We start from the raw sequence: 8840 nt of genomic DNA, 5'->3' as shown, positions 1-8840 counted from the left end.
TTGTATATAGGTCGACCAGTACTCCGGGTGGCACTTTGTCTTTTTCCCCCAAACCGCGGGGGTCGACCAGATGTCGGAAAGACGCGAACTTTTGTTTTTGTTTTTTTTTAATATACACTCGTGCAGGTAGACAAATGTATATATGTGCCTCTTTTACTTTATAATTTTTTTTTTTTTAATGGACTGCGAGGTCAACCAGTACTCCATGTGGCACTTTTTCTTTTTCCCCCAAAGTGCGGAGGTCGACCAGATGTCATAAAGACGCCAATATTTTTATTTAGGTATCAATGGAGAAATATATATAGACAAATGTGTATGTGTGTGTATATATAACTTTTTTTTATATATATATAACCACACACATACACGTAGACAAATGTATATGTGTGCCTCTTTTACTTTATACATATATATATGTGTATATGTGTATATATGTATATATATACATATGTATATATATATATATATTTTTTTTTAAATGGACTGGGAGGTCGACCAGCACACCGGGTGGCACTTTGTCTTTTTCCCCCAATCCGTGGAGGTCGACCAGATGTCAGAAAGACTCCAACTTCTTTACCTTTTTCTTTTTAAAATATTATATAACTGCATACGTATACACAGACAAATAGCCGTGCCTCTTTTACTTTTTTATACATATTTTTTATTTTATTTATTTATTTATTTATTTATTTAAATGAACTGGGAAGTTGACCATAGTACTCCGGGAGGCCTTGTCTTTTTCTCCACACAATGCGGTCGATAGAATGTCTGATCTGGATTTCTTTTCTGATTTTCCTTTTGTTTTGTTTTGCGGAATAAATTGAAGGTCGACCAGTTATCCTTACTCGAGTTTTGTTTGTTTTCCTTTTTTAATTTTAAAGGGATGTTATATTTTTATATATATATATATATATGCGGGGACACACACACACACTTTTTTTTTTTTTTTTTTTTTTAATAGACCTGGCTGTCCTGGACCTCACTTTGTAGACCAGGCTGGCCTTGAACTCAGAAATCCGCCTGCCTCTGCCTCCGGAGTGCTGGGATTAAAGGCGTGCGCCACCACGCCCGGCTTTTTTTTTTAATTTTTGTGTGTGTGTGTGTGGAGGGGGGCAATCGGTGCTCTTAACCACTAAGCCATCTCTCCAGCCCATCTTAAAATCCTTAGGTTGATGATCTGATTTTTCTGTTTTCTTCCTTTAACAAAACTGGTAAGTCAGCTGGCAAAAAGGATTTTCTTTTCATATATATTCCAAAAATGGGTAACTTGTAAATAGTGGTCTGTCTGCTGTTTGTTTGCTTGCTTGCTTGCTTGCTTGCTTGCTTGCTTGCTTGCTTGCTTGCTTTTTTCTTTTTCCCCCGAGACAGTGTTTCTCTGTGTAGTCTTGGCTGCCCAGGAACTCACTCTGTAGACCACCCTGGCCTCAATCAAACTCAGAAATCCTCCTGCCTCTGTCTGCCTCACAAGTGCTGGGAGTAAAGGTGTGCTGCACCACTGCCTGGCATTATTACTACTACTACTACTACTACTACTACTACTACTACTACTACTACTACTATTATTATTAGACATAATGAGATCAACTAGTTGGCCCGGTTTCATTTATTCATTTGAAATTAGTTGGACCAATTAGTTGGCTGGTCTGGGAGGTTTCTTTTGTTTCCGATTTGGGTGTTTGTGGGGTGTCAGGTATCTCTCGGGTATCTCAACGGAATGGATGAAGGTTACAGTGATATGGCTAGATTTTTGTAAAGATTACTTTTCTTAATCTGAGGAAAAAATAAAATACTGGGCTACATCTATATTGCTTCATTTCTCTTTCTCTTTTCTTTCTTTCAGATAAGGAGGTCCGTCAGCCAATTCCTCCTGCCTTTCTGTTTTTCATAACCCACACACACAATGCAGGCTAGGCTTTGCATTGGGTAGCATTGTCTGAGCGATATGTTAGTGGACCAGAGAGTTTGGATATCAAGCCGTATAATGTTTCTTTTTTTCTTTTTTTTTTTAAGATTTATTTATTTATTACATGTAAGTACACTGTGGCTGTCTTCAGACACACCAGAAGAGGGAGTCAGATCTTGTTAAGGATGGTTGTGAGCCACCATGTGGTTGCTGGGATTTGTCGGGTGCTCTTACCTGCTGAGCCATCTCACCAGCCCTAATGTTTCTTAAAATATAGAAAAGTTCTAACAAAGTGATCTTTAACTTTTTTTTTCTCCTTCGGCTATGTACAATGAATTGTTTTGCTTGCTTGCTTGACTTTGTACAATGAATTGTTTTGCTTGCTTGCTTGACTTCATTTGGTTTGACATGGTTTCCCTTTGTACCCGTGCAGACTGCCCTCCCTCCCTCCCTCCCTCCCTCCCTCCCTCCCTCCCTCCCTCCCTCCCTCCCTCCCTCCCTCCCTCCCTCCCTTTTGACCCAGTTTCACTCTTCCACCATACACTCAATAAAATAAAATAAAGTAAAATAAAATAAATAAAAGAATGAATGACGTTTCCAGTTATTTATTTGTCTAAGCTACCTAAATTCCCCTTCTACACCTCCCCCTACTCCCCACCCCAAGCCGCCATCTCCTCGTGGGGGTAGGGACCTGCACATCTGTGTCTTTCTCTCTGAACTCTTTGTTTTCTGGTCCACGTTGCTCCAGAGGAATGTAGCCCTTTGGAAATGGTAATGGAGTTGATAACACACCCTATCAGAAAGAGGAAGGCCCATTCACTCACTCATTCTCACCCAGCCCTGTTCTGCTACTTCTAAGGACAGAATCTTCTGGACAGTATTTACATGGCTTGCTATTTCTAAATTTTGGTTTTGGTTTTGGTGTTTTTGGTTTTGTTTTGTTTTTTTTTCTTTTTCTTTTTTTCAAGACAGGATTTCTCTGTGTAGCCCTGGCTGTTCTGGAACTCACTCTGTAGACCAGGCTGAACTCAAACTCAGAAATCCGCCTGCCTGCCTCTGCCTCCCAAGTGCTGAGATTAAAGGTGTGTGCCCACCCACCACTGCCTGGCTCTATTTTTTTTTAAACATTATGTATGTATGTATGTATGTATGTATGTATGTATGTACGTACGCATGCATGCATGCATGCATGCATGCAGGCATTGTTTATACGACTACACTGCAGCTGTCTTCAGACACACACCAGAATAATACATGGGATCCCACGACAGATGGTTGTTAGCCACCACATGATTGTTGGAAATTGAACTCAGGAAGGACCTCTGGAAGAGAGGACAGTGCTCTTAACCACTGAGCCAGCTCTCCAAATAAAATTTGTGGAGAAATTGAGCATCTTAAAACCTTAGGCATCCTTCCTCCTCTCCACGTGGCCTCTCTCCCTCTTTCTACCTTCTCTCTTTCCCTCTGCCTTTATACAATAAAGCTGTAAAACAACAACAACCTCTAGGCATGTGTGTCCCCTCTTTATGTATGTATGTGTGTATGTATGTATGTATGTATGTATGTACTTACTTACTTACTTACTTTCTTACTTGTTCCGACCAGTGGTGCTTCATGCCTTTAATCCCAACACTTGGGAGGCAGAGGCAAAAAAAAAAAAAAAGAAAAAAAAAACCCCAAACCAAACCAAACCAAACCAAAACAACAACAACAACTACAACAAAAAACATCAAACAAAGTTTGGGTCTTAGTGAAGTAAGCAAGGCACAACCTGCAGGCAGGCAGGACTGATGAATTTGTACCTCTTACCCCTTCAGAGTTTACCAGAGGCTTAAAGGACTGAGTTTTTGGGACTGTCCTGAGACAATATATATCTTCCTTCCTTCCTTCCTTCCTTCCTTCCTTCCTTCCTTCCTTCCTTCCATTTATTTATTTATTTATTTATTTATTTATTTATTTATTTATTTATTTATTTAAAGTACCCTGTAGCTGACTTAAGATGTACCAGAAGAGGGTGTCAGATCTCATTACAGGTGATTGGTAGTTGAACTCAGGGCCTTTGGAAAATCACTGTTTTACCTGCTGAGCCATTTCTCTCACCAACCTAGTTCTGTCTTTCTGTCTTTCTGTCTTTCTGTCTTTCTGTCTTTCTGTCTGTCTGTCTGTCTGTCTGTCTGTCTGTCTGTCTATCTGTCTCTCTGTCTTTCTCTCTTCCTTCATCCTGGCATCAATCAACACAGACTGTTTTGTGAGGTAAACTTAATAAACTTATAGCTCCTCTTCTCTACTCTCTCTGCCTCTACTAAAAATGAAGAAGAAGAAGAAGAAGAAGAGGAAGAAGAGGAGGAGGAGGAGGAGGAGGAGGAGGAAAAGAAACCTCTAGCTCATGCAAGGGGGATGTAGGAAGGACACCACCTTCTTTCTTTCTTTCTTTCTTTCTTTCTTTCTTTCTTTCTTTCTTTCTTTCTTTCTTTCTTCTCTCTCTCTCTCTCTCTCTCTCTCTCTCTCTCTCTCTCTCTCTCTCTCTCTCTCTTTCTTTCTTTCTTTCTTTCTTTCTTCCAAAAATACTCAGGGACATCACACTCCCTGTAGCCAGGGATGAGTCTCAGGGAATGTATGTGAGCTTGCTTTGTTTTGTGGGGCCAAACTTGACAGACATTTCTTTTGGCTTTGTGTGTTTTGCCAGCCAGCTCTCTTGCTCTGCTCACTCACTCACTCACTCACTCACTCACTCACTCACTCACTAACTAGCTTGTTTGCTGTGGTTGCCATTTCTATCTATCTCTGCACAGGGTTCCAAGACTGCCCTTTGGGAATCAAATGGGAGAGCAGAACTAAAGGCTTTTTGATAAAGCACCTAGAGTGCACACCAGCACCTTTGGACTGACTGGCTGCCTTCCCCCTTCCCCTCCTCCCCCTTCTTCAGATTCATTTATTATAGGTAAGTACACTGTAGCAGTTTTCAGACACACCAGAAGAGGGCACCAGATCTCATTGTGGGTGGTTGTGAACCACTATGTGGTTGCTGGGATTTGAACTCATGATCTTCAGAAGAGCAGTCAGGGCTCTTAACCGCTGAGCCTCCAGCCTCCTGCATTCCTTCTTAAAGCATGAATGATCCCAGCATGGGAAGACGGTCTGCCCTCCCTCCCTCCCTCCCTCCCTCCCTTTTGAGCCATTTTCCCTCTTTCACCATACGCTCAATAAAAGAAGTAAATGAATGAAGTCTCCAGCTATTTGTTCGAGCTATCTAAATTCTCTCACAACACCTCCCCCTCCCCCTCACTGCCTTCTCTCCCTATGTTTGGGTGGGGCTGGGGGAGGGGTGGGGTGGGGGGAAGGGATCTGCAAGTCGTCCCTGCAGGTTTGTGGACTATTTGCGATGGTCTGGTTCTCTGAACTGCTGAGCCATGTCTATCCAGAGGCTGGCTGGCTAGTTTTCTGCCTCAAGTCCCTGAGTGATGATTTCAGTGTGAATTCTCTGAACTCACTGTCCTTTCAGGTCCACATTTGCTCTGGCAACCGACTGAACCAAACAATAGGCTCACACCGAGATCTTTGGAAATGGTAATGGAGTTGATAACACACCCCAACAGAAAGAGGAAGCCTCCGCTCACTAGAAGACTTTCACTAGAAGCCTCACCCTGCCAGCAATTTAGGAATTGGTAAGGCCAATCTGGACAATATCTAAATGATTTCTACTTCATGTTTAATGCTTAATAAAATAAAACGTGTGTGAAGGTCTGAAGAGCGTTGACTGTTCTTCCAGAGGTCCTGAGTTCAATTCCCACGAACCACATGGTGACTTTGGAATCCGATGCACACTTCTGGTGTGTGTTGGAAGACAGCTGCAGTGTACTCATATAAATAAAAAAATAAATAAAACCTTCAAAAATAAAATAAAACAAAGCTTGTGAAGAAATTGAGCATCTTAATTTTATTTTATTGTATTGTATTTCACACACACACAGTATTTATATATATATATAATCAACTGGCACAGAAACGCACATTACCTAAGTTAGCTGGGAGTGGTTGGATTGGATATGCAGAGAAGGAAGGAACATTTGCAGTTTTGCTGTTGCTCTTTTTTTTTGGGGGGGGGTGGGCTGTTTAAATAGTACAGCAGAGCAGTGGTGGCACATGCCTTTGGGAGCACTTGGAAGGCAGAGGCAGGCAGATTTCTGAATTGGAGGCCAGCCTGGTCTACAGAGTGAGTTCCAGTACAGCCCGGGCTACACAGAGAAACCCTGTCTGGAAAAACCAACCAACCAACAAACAAACAATCCCAAGCAAAACCCAATCCAAACTTCACAAAAGGGAGGGACACTATAACAAATTACAATTGCTTGTATATATAGAAAAAAATTTCCTTCCCCCCCCCCCCCAAATAACCCTGGTTCAATTAAATACGAAACTAACTAAGTAATCTCACACATACAAACATACATACATAAAACAAATAATGATAACTACGTGGCATGGAACTGCTTACACAGTTTGGATGCCACCTCCATCACATGCCTGCAGAAATTATTGAGTCTGTCTTGTATGTTTTTGCACCATGTACAGAGACTTTGTCTCTCATAAATAAATGAATACAGAGAAAGATATTCATTGATCTATACATGCCTGTGCGATGGCTCAGAGGGCAAAGCTGCTGTCTGTTAAGGTATAGGTAAAAGAGTAAGGCCTAGATGGAATGTGAAGGCCTACTTCAGATTAGATAAGGGCTAGGTAACCTCTTACCTGGCTAGCCTGCCATTCTGCTGTTACTGCCAGAATTGATTACATATTCTCCTTGGATGTGTCCTCAGAAACCAATCAAGATAGAAGCCAATCGAACTGCTTCCTTTATTCTATAGTTATCTGCAATAGGCTTGGACTCAAACTGACCACCCAGCAGCATTTCCTACACCCGCACATGTGTATACTTTTCTGGCATTTGCTCCTAGAACCTGCACTGGGGATGGAACCCCCGCCCTGCCCCAACACAAGAGAGACACCCAAACCACCGATTCAGTGCACAGACTACTTAGAATCAGACTTCTATTTTGAGTAGGGTGTGAGTGAGTAAAGTGTAAGTTCCCAAGGCCTCCCTGGGAACTGACATCTTACTTGGAAGAAAGAGACTTGTAGGTGGGCAACTGACTTTCTGGTTTGCAATTTAAGACATGAATGTCACACTATTGATGGCCAAGATGTCCTGATTTTATTAGTGTGTGTGTGTGTGTGTGTGTGTGTGTGTGTGTGTGTGACTCCATGGCCAAGCTAGCCCCCCCCCCTCCCAGATGTGTGTTTCTTATTTATTTATTTATTTATTTCTTGGGCCTGTGCTTGTGTATGACCTCGGCAACACTTCCTGAAAACCAAACCAAGCTAAACTAAAGCAAACAACTATGGCTGTCTGCCTGCCTGCCTGCCTGCCTACACAGAGAAATGATATCTCCAATCAAGTAACACTACCTCCTAAGTCTGCCTGTTTCTCTTTTTCTTTTTTTTCTTTCTTTTTTTCTTCTGCTCCCTCTCTCTGTTCCCCCCTCTCCCTTTCTTCCTTCCTTCCTTCCTTCCTTCTTTCCTTCCTTCCTTCCTTCCTTTCTTTCTTTCTTTCTTTCTTTCTTTCTTTCTTTCTTTCTTTCTTTCTTTCTTTCTTTCTTATCTTTTTTTTTCTTTCTTTTCTTTTTTTTTTCTTTCTTAAATTTATTCTTTTCATACATAGTTTCTTAGTGTAAGCAGCCCTGGCTGTCTTGAAGACACTTTGTAGGCCTCAATCCAGTAAGAGCCTGCCTCTGCTTTTCAAATGCTGGCATGAAAGTTGTATACCACTATGACCGGCTACGATTCTTATCTTCTTATTTTTGTTCCCTCTCCCCTCTTCCTTTTTATGATTTTTGCTTTTGACAGGCAGTGGTTGTGGCAGTGCTGGCAGAGGGAGGTGGATCACTGTAACTTTGCAGCTAGCTTATTCTACAGTCTGAGTTACACAAAAGGAGTTTCAGAATGACTGGTTATATTTTTCATTTATTATGCATTTTAATTATAATTTAATTAAACCAAAAGAATTTAGACTGACCAATTCAGAGTCTGGCATTTAAAAGTATAACAAAAGACAGTATGAGGCTGTCTGTGGATGGTCAAGGGTTCTGGCTGCTTTAGGGAGCCTCCTCACCTTTCTGCACATGCAAACTAGGCTACCTAGAGGCTGGACACAAAAGCTACCTTGAGCATTAGGTCACGTGACAGTCAGCCACCTCCATCTTTATGAGGATAGATGTCAGTCAGAGGACAAGAGGGCTGCCACCCACTTGTCACCTTCCATATGCAGGCACACCACCTCCCTTCTGTTTTTGGATAAAAGACACATAACAATTTTTATTATTTACAGTAAGCCTTAAATAACACTCTGACAGCTGTGCAGATTTCTACTTGCTATGTGATTTGAATTTCCTTTTTTTGTTTTTTTTCTTTTAATTAATTTTCAGGAACTGCATGGTGGATTCACCTAGGTTCTGGTGCCTTCTTCTGTCATGCAGTCATCTAGGCAGCAGATAGAGCACATACACACACACATACTTTGAAAACTAATAGTATGCCGGGCGTGGTGGCGCACGCCTTTAGTCCCAGCACTCGGGAGGCAGAGGCAGGCGGATTTCTGAGTTCGAGGCCAGCCTGGTCTACAGAATGAGTTCCAGGACAGCCAAGGCTACACAGAGAAACCCTGCCTCGAAAAACCAAAAAAAAAAAAAGAAAACTAATAGTAATGATAACAAACAAACAAATAAAAGAAAAGAAGGTTAAAAAAAAAAAAGATTCTAGCTTCTGCCTGGATGTGTAGGTGGCAGAAGCAGGCAGAGAGGACCTCTGTGAGTTTGAGGCTACCCAAGCCTACAGAGCAAGTTCCAGGCAGGGATGCCAGGGCTACATCAAGAGAAACCCT

Source organism: Mus caroli, unplaced genomic scaffold, assembly GCF_978045245.1.
Source record: "Mus caroli unplaced genomic scaffold, Mus_caroli_1 scaffold_33, whole genome shotgun sequence".
NCBI lineage: Eukaryota > Metazoa > Chordata > Mammalia > Rodentia > Muridae > Mus > Mus caroli.
Note: the sequence above shows the minus strand (reverse complement) of the source record.